The sequence below is a fragment of the Bombyx mandarina genome, chromosome 01 (assembly GCF_030267445.1).
Source record: "Bombyx mandarina strain Sakado chromosome 01, ASM3026744v2".
Lineage (NCBI taxonomy): Eukaryota > Metazoa > Arthropoda > Insecta > Lepidoptera > Bombycidae > Bombyx > Bombyx mandarina.
The window spans coordinates 14296167-14309443 of record NC_143208.1 but is presented as its reverse complement, the minus strand read 5'-3'; the positions used below and the strand labels follow the sequence as shown (position 1 = coordinate 14309443).

At 34.2% G+C, this 13277-nt stretch overlaps 1 protein-coding gene across 1 annotated transcript in view; it reads left to right on the top strand.

Annotated features, from left to right (window-relative positions):
- Positions 1-1312: 1312 nt before the first annotated feature.
- Positions 1313-13277, top strand: part of LOC114252513 (solute carrier family 7 member 14) — a 159417-nt gene continuing 147452 nt past the window's right edge. Inside the window, exon 1 of the mRNA XM_028186996.2 lies at positions 1313-1405. The gene's annotated coding sequence lies outside the window, so the exon portion shown is untranslated. The remainder of the gene's footprint in view (positions 1406-13277) is intronic.

Genomic DNA, 13277 nt, shown 5'->3' with positions numbered 1-13277 from the left:
TCTCTCAGGGCACCTCATAGACACTCAAAGAAGTTCAATTTTTATCTCCTCTGGGGCAACTAAAGCTATGACTCTCTCAATCTACCACAGTCATCTATTAAATATATATGAGACGTCGCTTAAAGAATTCTAACTAAAGAATTAAACTTTTCATCGTACAAAAATTAAACACGCTTTTTTTCTTTTCTTCTTTGTTCTCTTTGTAATTCTTTGTAAAAAGACAATTTATCATATTCATATTTATCGGGTCTTCACTTAGGTTTACAACATAACAATAATGCTACTGTTAAGGAAAATCTTCTCTTATATAATTTATTCATCTAAAGCTTCCGTGTTCGTGATATCCGTAAGAACAACCATCCATTTCTATTAAATTATTATGGTAAATTCTCTCCAATTGCAATTTTTGTTAACAGCAAAAATTAATGACAACAAGATCACCGACTCTGTTTAGATATCGTTTTTATTAGCTTCAGTTTTATATAAAATTAAAGCCTTACTAAAATAATATAAGGTCTTTAATACTCAAAACAACCACATAGCTCAGCTCTGTAGTTTAGTATTTTTTACGTAGCACACAAGCTCTGTAAGGCTTGGCTTTGTAGTTTTGGTAATAAGATTATCTGTCAAGTAGTAGTTGTTACGTAGTCTACGAACAAAGAAATACGTAAATAGATAAACATAGTACGTGCATTAAAAACGTATTGGAAGCTTTCAGATTAATTTAATTAATCAATTAATTAAGATGTCCAACACACTTTTGTTACGGCTTTTTAAAACAGTTATATATATGAATAAAAATAAATGGAAGACGTTGTAAATAAATCTTACTAAATATCGAGAGTAAGTATGAAAGAAATATCAAAATTAAAGTATCTTCATATGAAAATAATATTTAGGCCGCGTAGCTCTCTTTAAAGCTGGCTTACACAACCTACTTCAACTACGCTAAAAACGATAACTTAACCATTCCTATAAACTTTGTTCTATAAGAAAGAGAAAAGTTTTTGTTTGAAATCCCATTCAATTGTTTGAATTAGTAAAACAGTTTGTATTTATTTATTTGATTTTTAATTATTTTATAAAATAATAAATAAATGATTTTCGTTTTTTTTTTCCAAATAAATTTAATCGAGATTAGATTCATATTAGACTCATTGATCTTAAAGTCGCCGAAAATAATGAAAGATGAAATAGTTAAAGGCTCGCGTTTTGGCAATGGTGCGCGGAGGGAAACAAGGGTTGCCGAGGCGCGGGGCAACAGAGAGGTCGATAAGCAGTGTGAATCGCACTGCCGGGGTGATCAGACGTGGTCACAGTTCGGCTGGCATCACACGTTCGCGACTGGTGATAGTTACCGCGCTACCCCAACGCTACTCGTGGCACCGGCAGCCTTCAAGGTCGAGTGAGTACACTTTTTGAGCCTATTAACACCACCTGTAGGTCAAAATAATAGTAGTCTTTATTTTTTTGTAATTTTCGTAATCCATGTTAAACTTTAGACGTGAAAGTAAAAACATTTCACTAAAAGTTTCGAAATACAAAAGATATTAGTTGGATTTTGATTAGAAAAATTAATTTATTGATGGCTTATTTACAAGTTTTAATTACTGATATTAGGAAATCTTTTCATATTGAATTGTTGGTAGTTAAATTAAACATTTTGCTATAGTTGTCGTAACATTTTTAATAAATTAGCAAAAGCTTTATTTAGTTACTTCCATGGATCAATAAAATCTAATTCGAGTGATTTTACGTAACAGTACTTAAATAAACAAAAAAATATTGATTTATTTAATCCAATGGGATCACCCATTCCGGAAATTTCGTGGAGTGATGATGATATATTCATTAGAAAAGTAAGTAAAGATTTTATTTATTTTTTGTATTATAATAAAGTTTGTGATCGTTGATTAGCTTGTATTGTCTTACTAAAGAATTATGTGTTTCTAGGTACCGAGCGTTCACTTTACTGGAAATAGAAGACAATGAAAGAAACAACATAATTTCCTATCACATGTTATTAATGAATGCGAAAAATACTTTTCTGTGAAACATGTTTTAAATAAAGAAATTGAATCAGACCAGACTTTGTTTTAGACTATTTTTTTTTAACCAGAATTTATCAAATTTAACGAAATGTAATTTCTGAGCATAATAAAGAAATTTAGTAAAATATGTACTGTTTCATTAAACCTTCTATTATTATAAATAAATATATTTAATTGTGTGTGTTTTTTTTAATTAATCGGAAGTGAATAAATTCTCGCGGAATTTTGGATGTAGTCATTCAATGTACAAACATATTAAAAAAAATATATTTTGTTTTTTGATTATATAGGCTTTCCAATCAGAATGTTACGAAAACAATAATAGCCTTGTACAATTTAATTATAGTGTTCTATTCGGTATTCCCAAGTCGTAGACGTAATTAATTATTTTAGGTGGTTTTTTACTAGAAAAGAATCGGCCTTTAGACGCTGAGCATAATAAAGTGCTATTTACTAAATTGCGATCACGATCTGTGTTACAAATTTGTCCCGAAAAAAAATCATTAAGCATCTATTGCGATTCTACAACTGATATAGACATTAAAATCAATGGCGCTACATAGAGAAAGTATTTAAAGATTAACGTTTATATTTAAAACTTAGTTTTGAAACAGTTTGATTTAAAGTTCAATATTAGGGGGAGGGGAGTTGGGGGGCATATTTTGAGCCCGCACTATTAGGTACCACCTACATATACTGCGGTGAAGAAGTGAAACGTTCCAGTTTGAATGGCGGAATAGTCTTTATCCAATACAGATTTTATATCTTAAGATGGGTATTCTTGTTGTGACATGTATGTGTTCCGAAAACCACTGAACAATACCCAAACACGTCAAAGCAATAAAAACGGCTGAAAGGTATAAAAATACAATTTACCACAACATTATTTATTCTTCTTCTTCTTCATCTGCTTTGTGTGTAACGACTAACATTCGGTACAATAAAAATTCAAATACAATACAAAAAAAAAACTTTTGTATCAGTGAAATAATTTAAATGGATTTCACATGCTGTTTAGCAATGAGTGAATGGATTTAAAAAAAAACAGATCTTAATTATCCAAATATTGTATTTTTTAAATTAATGACAACGAAGTCTAGTCTACTGGCGGTAGGACCCCTTGTGCTACTGGTGGTTGGACCCCTTGTGCTACTGGTGCTAGGACCCCTTGTGAGTCCGCACGGGTAGATACCACCACCCTACCTATTTCTGCCGTGAAGCAGTACTGCGTTTCGGTTTGAAGGGTGGGGCAGCCGTTGTAACTATACTTGAGACCTCAGAACTTATATCTCAAGGTGTGTGGCGCATTTACGTTGTAGATATCTATGGGCTCTAGTAACCACTTAACACCAGGTGGGCTGTGAGCTCATCCACATATCTAAGCCATAAAAAAAGTAAATTTAAAAATACTCTAAAGATCCATTCAAAGGTTCTTCATTATCATAATCATCAGCCTACAAAAGTTCACTGCTGAACACAGGCTCAGCTTGATTTTTGCGATCTTTAACAGATCGTCCGTCCACCGGGAGGCCTTCCCACGTAGCGTTTTCCAGTCGCCATTCGAGAACCCCAGCGGCCGCCTGTACTTCGAGCATTGTGCCTTGACCACTGCCACTAGCACTTCGTCATCCTTCGGGCTATATCGGCCCTTCTGCGAATTTTCTCATTTCTGATTCAATCTCGCAGTGAAACTCTCGAGCATAGAGCTTTTTGGGTGACTTTGAGTCATCTCATAAGCCCTTTTGTCAACGACTACATCTCACTGCCGTATGTCATCACTGGCAATACACACTTGTCAAAGACTTTTTATTTTTTTCTGTTCGAAGCCCAACCTTACTTTGAGGATCCCGTACGTGAAGATGGTATAGAACCATACACTAAACGATTCTTCTGCATTCTCATGCGACGCCTTATCCCCGCCCTAAAGCCCGGCCACGATTGGAGGGATTTTGCAATCGATATTAAAATCGGATATGCAGCTCTTCCCAAGGATGCTCAGCTGATAGAGTTATCGAGGCGATAGTCGACGCCTCTACGTCAGCCGTCTTTATAGGGCTACCCGTCAGGTCACCTCAGGTGGTACCAGGGGTATTTCAAAAAACCCCGCGGGCCAGAACCAGCCTGCTGGGTCGGAACACGATACTTCTACAGAAGCTGGAGCCCAGCACAAACCTTTCTCCAGCCAGAGAGTGGATCAGAGCGGAGAGAGATGAACTCTATCTCGCGTTCCGCTGCCTCCTTCTGCGAGATTGTGGACTCGCAGAAATAGAACATCGCATTCTAGAACTCGTCGCTACTAAAAATCGTAGCCGGCCGTCGGCAGCGACAAGTCGGGTCTTATATTTTGTGCGACCAGGATACGGCGCTATTCCAGCAACGCGGAGCAGTGTTCGGCCGTATCCTAGATGTAGCCAAAGAAATGACAATCCATCGTAAGTTGGGTCTACCTAGGTGGACAGTTTGTCCAATATAAGACTACTGGTTAACTTTCTTTATCTGGTGACCTAGCACTGAATCACTGACTTTTGTAACACAGGTTTTCCTAGCATAAAAGTCAGGGAATTTTGTTATTGTATACCTCATAAAAAAGCCATGTATATTATTATACTAGTGTTAAGAATTCTTGTACGTGTTTGCATTTTAAGAGGCTTGAATAAATATTATTATTATTATTATTATTATTATTACTCGTCAACAGTTCTTACTTAAGATATTTTCTGTGTTACAAGCAACAAAAGACAAACGATATCAACAGATAACAGGTACACCTGAAGTCTGATTACTAAATAATTTTGAACAAACGTTCTGGTTCGGATTAGCAATCAGACCGGGACCTCTGCCATGCTAATAAAGGTGACTAACTGCTCGAAACGAAACAGTGGAATGGGAGAGAATAAGAAAACTATTCAAATAAGAGACTAGGCTTGGACAAAACACTATATGTACAATGGGAACAAAGACTTATTGTCGACCGTAATCTCGCTCTGTGATTAAACCTGTAACATTATTCAGTTTAGTTCAGGATATCTTAAAAATACCTGGCCAGTAAAAATACACATTTTCTTAATTATAAAATGCAATGGAGACTTTGATTTCATATCTCAAGGTGGCTTACGATCACGTCGATGTCTATGGGCTCCAGTAACCGGGACTTAACTGGTAATTTAAAGCGCTTGCGCCGTGTGCTCTTTCGTCCGTCTAGGCAATATAAATATTATTTGATGGCTCACATGACAGATAAGAATTGCCAACGTTTTTGGACGTACAAATACACTCACACTTTACTCTGAGGAACCGTCTAAATAAAATTAAAATAAAAACACAAGCATTTATCATTTTAATAAGCTTTTATTAGCTTCAGACGTATGTATGTTAGTACGTAACGGAATCTTTGAACATGATTTTGACCCTCTTCAAAACGTCGGATTAACTCGAAATTTGGTATACTTAATAAGGACTGATGACAATTATTATTCAATATTAAAAAAATATTGAAAAAAATATTGACAAAATTTAAATTCAACTAAAAAATGAAAAATAAATAATAGTAAAAAAAAAACTAAGCTAACGTATTTAATGTTAAGCATATTTTGTTAGTTTTTTTAAACTATTATTTATTTTTCAATCGAATTTTAATCTAAATAGCCTTCAACCGATAACGTCTCGAAGGAATCATTGTGAACTATAAACAGTCATGTCAGTCTCAATGACACACAAAAATAAACTATGTATATATAACATCATTAAATATATTTTTCTGGAGCGATTCAATGTCACTCGCTGTAGACGTTGATACGCTTTGTTCCGTTAAGAAAATGAAACGCGTTGCTCTCTCAGAGCTTTAATAAGACCTTTATATAATGTAGGACGCAGAACTAGTTCAAATTACGTTTATTTACTAATCTATTATTTAAAATTTTAATCAAAATAGCAATTTCAAATGTTTGTATTTAATTTTTTAAAAACAAGCAAAATAAAACAACTGGTTAAATGAGGAAAAAAACACGAGAGTATCCAAATAATATGTTATTAGAATGATGAAAATATGTTATTAGAGATGAGTTACGTTAGAGAGTATTGAGACTACAAATACAAAAATACAAGAGACTACAAATTTTTAAAAGAATTTAATGAATGAATGGAATGGAGTTTGGTTTTCCTATAAAGGTTATGGTTTAAAAATGAAAAATAAAATCAACAAATAATAACCTTTACATTGCTTTAACTAGTAAATACTAATAATAACTGAAATCGTTCAACTATGAAATCTCTAAAGTAAATGAGGCGGTTGAGCTCCTACATGTCACAGCCCTATTTATGGATAAGGTACATATACATATAAGGTAATAAATAATGCGGACAGATTCAAAGCTAGTAGCTCCTTTGGGATTTCTTTGGCTTTGCCTTATTCTAAATTTATAACGCTTGTAGGAAGACATACCAGGTATTTCGTAATGTCTTTTTAAGATTTTTTTTAATATGTATATTTTGCCCTTCTAAAAACAGTATTGTTTTCGCGACAATTGTTAATTTTATCTGAACAGGATGTGTTCTATTCATGCAATATTTTTTTCTTTGACATCTGGAATTAAATATCTCTTAAATCTGAAGTATTTTTCCATTAAAGTACATTTTACTTTGGACTTTAAATTTCACGGCAATAGTAATTTCTATTTTTATTGATTGAAGTAGCAATATAACACGTATAGAATACACGCTACGATCAACTAACGCAACAAATAATAAAATGGTGTAATGAAAAAACATTAGTATTTTTATCCATATATAACCTCGATCACTGATTATGTTCCGTATTTCGGGCCCGTTTGAGTATATACTATCCTGTCTCTTTGTCTATCGCACTCCTACGTTAATTTTCTACGTTATAAGTACTCCACGCAAAAAACGAAAAAAAGAACTAAAATATATTTAATTAAGAGTGAATCTTTAAGCAATATGTCTTACGACAGCTTTCCAAATATCTTTCTATGCGGGATTTGGTTTCTTGGGTTTGATTTTGAAGTCGAGTATTTGTTTGATGGATGGATAGGCCATTTAAATAGTTATGTATCTTTTGTTTCGTGTAATTGCAAGATTTCCGCCTACATATAATTTTGTTTCGCAAAAGTCCACCCCAGCGGAGTCATTTCAATCAGTCCTCAAATCGTATTTTTTCTGTGTTCTATCTCAGATCTTTTCCCAAGGCCATTGTATTTCTAAGAAATCGTTGCATAATACGTCAAATTTCATGCCGCAATTAATAAGACTACGCCAATACCTGAACACAGTCGGACCATATCTATTTTTATTTACGAGGTAACGTAAAACTATATAGCAGTTTTAGCTCTAAAAGAATCTTGTTACCAACATAAGAGAGGTGCTCTGAGAGCGTCCTGGCTTTATGTTAACGACACCTCCTCAAAACTAAGGACGGAAAACATTGAAAGTTGGTACGAGGATCGGGTCGTTCGCGGACTTTGTTTTTAACTCGCCTTACAAAGAAATTCCTACGAACGTGACGTAGTTAGTAGTACGTATATCGTGCGTTTTGTTTCTAGTATCTATATATTAATACGTGAAGCAAAAACTTTGTATCCCTTTTTACGAAAATTGCGCGGACGGAGGAGTATGAAATTTTCCACACTTATAGAGAATATAGAGAAGAAGTGCACAATGCTAATATTTTTTTTAAATAATGCATAAAAGATACATTAAATCAATAAAGAAAACATTACACACACTACATACCATGTATTTGACGCACACACGCATGCATTCTATTTATTGTCAAACTTTTGTTCTTGGCGTCTGTTGTCAAATTGAGAATAGATTAAATATTGTTTGTCTTTGTTAACATTTTTTATAGTGGCGAAATTTGTAATTACAGAAGTATAAAATACAATCATAATAGTGTACAAACTTACAATTCCAATTAATTATAGTCGAATTTCGACTACTGCGGGGCCTCTAGTTTGAGGAACTTTACAAGCCTTTGTAAAGTATTTTAAATTGTAATTCGCGTTACGACAAAGCGCAGCTTTGACAAATATTTCCAGGAATATCGAGCTAGTTTGGTTGTCTCCGTATTTCGAAACAACTCTGTAACGCGGAAACTTTCTCTCTGTATTTGTGTTCAGTTTCATACGTTTGATAAGTGACTTTTTTACTAAACAAAATAACTGAGACTTCGCTATTTTTTATCAAATGAATCGTTTACTCGTTCTAGGTAAAAACCTAAAAATTATACCAAAAGAAAAACATGACAAAAATGTATATTTTTTATTAATTTGATTTTATGACAGAAACAAAAAATCAAATACCTTTTGTTGATACAGAGGCCGCCTTTTAAAAGAGTAAAGTTGTTTTTTTTTTATCTAAGTTCCGCAATAGTTGGCCTATTATTTAAATGATAGCTTGGTAAATGCACTTACCCATTCACATTACCCGACCCATTACCCGACCTATTACCCGACCCATTACCCAACATCTTCAACAACATACAGAGCGCAATTTTTTTACGTAGATCATGTAATCGACTTTAAGATGAGATGGGCTCTAAATTCGCAACGCATGTTTGTTTCACATACGTAAGTGGGTTTCAGGAATAGCTCGGGAATACCGTGTAATCAACATAATTAACCGGCACAACGCGATGATTATAATTAGATAACTATCGATCAGAGACTATTATTATTCTATGCTAGTCTCAGTCAGTTGCGGGATAATTTCAATTCGCAAGATTCCATCTCGTTCGCTAACAGAGTTTTGAACTTTGTTTAAGTTTGTAATGATATCGGTATTCTCGTCTCATACCATGGCACACTGCTCACTCATTTATCTTAGTTAACTAGAATTTGTTTAAGGAGTGTCCTATGGCTTTGGTATTGCTGGTGTCAATGAGCTATGGTAACTTTTGATCACACCTCAGGGATAGCTTTTACAATACAATTCGATTTCAACTTTATGTGTAAAGATGTATGATTGAATTCAAGTTGAGATGCCTATGGGCTCTAGTGACCACCCATAGGTGGACCACGAGTTCGATTACTCATCTATACAATTAAAAAAATTAACAGAGCCAGCTAGCTACTTACAAATGGGCAGCAGGCTTACTAATGAATAGTTCTTTTTACACGGTTAAGAAAAACAATGTTAATGCATTCATCGTAACGAAATTTATGTCCTTCCAAACTAAAAAACATTACGGGAGCTGTTATAGAAAACAAAATTAATTCATTACTTTGTCTAACAACAACTTGTGATGAATCACCACGTTTGTATCGATGCCTTGGTAATTGAATTTGGACAGTAGCATCATCCCTAAACTTATAAAAGATATAATGAATACCTACTAAAAATATTCTATTTGATTATGATTAAAATAATAATACCCCGTTACAGTTGCATCGCCTGTTTCTCGAAGGACTTGAATATTATCTTAGTTTGCAATTACTGCAAGGACGAACAACTGTGCTCTCCAACGAACCGTACGAAAACTGTATTTGATTGTTAAGTTTGAAGCTTATTAAAATTATGAGAATTAATTAATTGCATTTCGCTTCGAGGGTAACGGTTTCGGCGTTTGAATTCAAAATTTTATGTGTCGAACCATTTGTAATGGACTTAAGACCTTCTAAATGACATAGTATGCTTGATTTATTTTACAGTCTCGTTTATCAAAACCTATCTTCAAAGCTTTAGTAAAATGAGAATCGATAATAAAACGCTTAACTGCTTTGCCGTAACCACAGATGAGCATTTTTTTTATTTTTTTATAAATTACTAGCTGACCCGGCAGACTTCGTAGTACCTCAATCGATAAATAAAATACCTAAACTTTATTTAATTCAAATTTTCATATTTATCTACCTATTAAACCTTCTCTGGACTTCTCTGGAAAATTAGCCAAATCGGTCCAGCCGTTCGCGAGTTTTAGCGAGACTAACGAACAGCAATTCATTTTTATATATACAGATAAATTATTATCTGTTACGGAAAGGAAAATATTTGAATTAACGAATCTAAATAATATACTGCTTTTGTATAAAGTTGTCAGAATATAGACACATTATCTATAAACCAATATTAATATCGCACAACACCTCGTTGTGTAGTGGCAATATCATAGCTTTGAAGATCTTCCGCTAATGTAAAGGCGATATTGAAGCGAAATGTAATTTATATGCATTAATATTATATTCCTCGTTTGGCGATTAAATCCGGATTGTTTGATTAGTGAACGCTATTGCATTCGCCGGGCTCACTCTAATGACTTCTGTTAAGCTTATCTAAATGATTGTCTGTCATACTTCATTAGATAAGTATCATTAAGCTTATATCGATCCATATCGTTATATAACAGTATTATAGCTTTAGGCATTTTTGGATAAACGATACACACATTTTGAAGCTTGGCTTTTTAAATTTTGTTTTTCGAAAAAAAAGTGATTAATAAAATAATTAACAAATTAAGAAAACTCGGCCACAGAATCTGTAATATAGTAGTCTCTTTCAAAAATGAAATATCTCAATCTATATTTATATTTATAAAAAAAAAAAAAAAAAGTGATAGACTAAAATCTATTAATAAATGAAATAATATTTACGTCACGTAACTTCAGAATATAAGGAAGAGAAGAACGAACTCACTCATATGAATAAAGAATCCATCCTTTTAATTTTAATAAAAAAGTAATTTAACACTTGAAGACTGAATTTAAATTTTAAATATGGAAAATTTCAAATATCTTCACTAATATTTTGAAGCTCTTTTTTTAGCACCTATTTAAGCATTCATAGCTTGGGAAAAATATATCATTATTGATGGTCGCAGTTTCGTATGTGAATCCACACTGTCTTATATCTCTGACTTTTGTCATCGTTAATACGTAAATACATAGTTTTTGTATCGACATAGGGCTGCCTACCTGGTATTATGTGTATTGTGGAAATTGTTCATATCACAACCTTCTAATATTACGTCTAAGTGTCAATCGTATAGAATAATGGCTGTCCCACCCTACACTAGAGCGTCAGACCAATTTGCGGCAGAAATAACCAGGATGGTGTACCTGTACTAACTTACAATAAGCCTAGCCTACCACCGGTGAATACAAACAAACACTTGGGCACCAAATCGTGCTGACTGTAACTACAGTTGATCTCATCACCATAGTCGGTTACTCTTGGCAGAGCAGTCGTGGTTATGTGGAATCCTTGCTTATTAAAGTCTTGACAGCCGTTCTTTATATTTCGCGACTATTATATTATAACTGTTGATCTAAGCGTGTTCAAAATTCACATTAACAATCATTCCAATTTCGAAACTGTATTTATTTTATATAGTTGAGAGAGAGAGAGACAGAGAGAGGGAGAGAGAGAGAGAGAGAATACACTTTATTGCACACCAACACAATTTAGATTAAAAAAAACAGTCAAAAAGCAGATACATTTGTACAATAGGCGGTCTTATCGCTAAAAGCGATCTCTTGCAGACAACCGTTTAATTTACAGAAATTCTGGAAAATAAAAAAAATATAACAGGTATGTTGCGGTGTATTATAGACAATACATTATTATAGAAAATATATACATACAATAAACAGATATATACCGTTTACATATAATATATACCAATATACATACTTACATACAATACATACTAATATACTTACACGCACATAATAAATCAACAGTATGGAAATGATAAATGATAATGATGCAAACATGTCCTTTTTCAAACGAGGCTTGTGGAGAGTATTAAGCGGTAGGCAGCGGCTTGGCTCTGCCCCTGGCATTGCTGTAGTTCATGGGCGACGGTAACCACTCACCATCAGGTGGGCCGTATGCTCGTCAGCTTACAAGGGCAATAAAAAAAAATAAAAAAACAAACAAACAGCACTAAGCAGATAAGTATAGTGTTCCTTCACCATACTTTTAAAACAGTTTATAGTTTAGTTTAGCATGAATTAATCTGATCGCTCGATTAATTTCGTGTGAAACTGCTGCCCGCTTTTCTGGCGTCACTGACCCACTTTCGAAGCTGTATTTAAATGCCCGTTTAATTATTGACGTTTGAAAAACGTAACGCGATTGGGCGTGAAGCTTTAACTTTTGGTTTTCGTAGCGGGTTGCGTTTTTAGTGCGAGAATAAAATATCGCGGGTGCTGCTGAGTTCAGCTGCGGGGTTTTGATATTGTTTAGGCGAAAAGAGGATGCTAAATGGAACAGTAATTTCCTTTCATATAGTTAAGTAAAAAAATATAGAAAATTGCATGAAGCTCCTCCTCCTCGAGTCGTGTTCCTCATGTCTGAGGGTCGTGACCACCATCACCCATGAGCTTCAATCTTAGGATCTTTCTCCACTTTCCCCTGTCCACGGCGTCATGCAGCGCGCTGTACACTGTACTGTCCAAAGCGGTGCGGATCTGATCGGACCAACGAGTATGGCTGCGGCCTCTAGATCTGTTGCCTTCAACTTTCCCTGTGATCATAAGTTTTTCCAGGTTATCGCCGTCTTTCCTCGCAATGTGACCAAAATATTCGAGGATCCGCTTCAGACATACAGTAGACAGTCTGATTTTGATGCCCAGTTGCTTCAATATCGACATGATAGTCCGGAAGGCTGTCCACGGAATTCTTAGCATGCGTCTCCAACTCCACATTTCGAAAGCATCTAACTAACCAGTTGTCAATTATTTTTCCCGAATTCCCTGTACAAACCTAGAATGCTAGTGTAGTTGAAACTCGTAAATAAATTTATGATCGCGTACATGATCTAAAAACATTGTAAAATACTAGAAATATGATAGTTTATAATTAAGTTTCGTTTGTTGCAATTTATTTTTACACATTGCGGCATAAGTAACATAAAACCAAAAACACAGCAGATGTGAACGGGGGTCCAATCTGTACTGGGGGAACTGTATAAAACAAAGTTTGTCCAAATAAAACTTATCTTTAATTAACTATAGTTAAGATTATTCAATAACATTATAACAAAATAAGTTTTTGTTTTGATTTATGACAAAATTTATTTGAATTGTAGTAATTAGATTAAAAAATCATTTACGGAAAGTTTATAACTAATGAAATTGCCTATTGTGAACCTTCACGGGTTGCTACTGCCTCCTGCCTATTTTAGAAGTTCCGATCTGACAGCCGTTGTGCAATGATATATTATTCTCGTATCCAGTAGCTAACGCAACATTGCTGAAGAGTATGCCT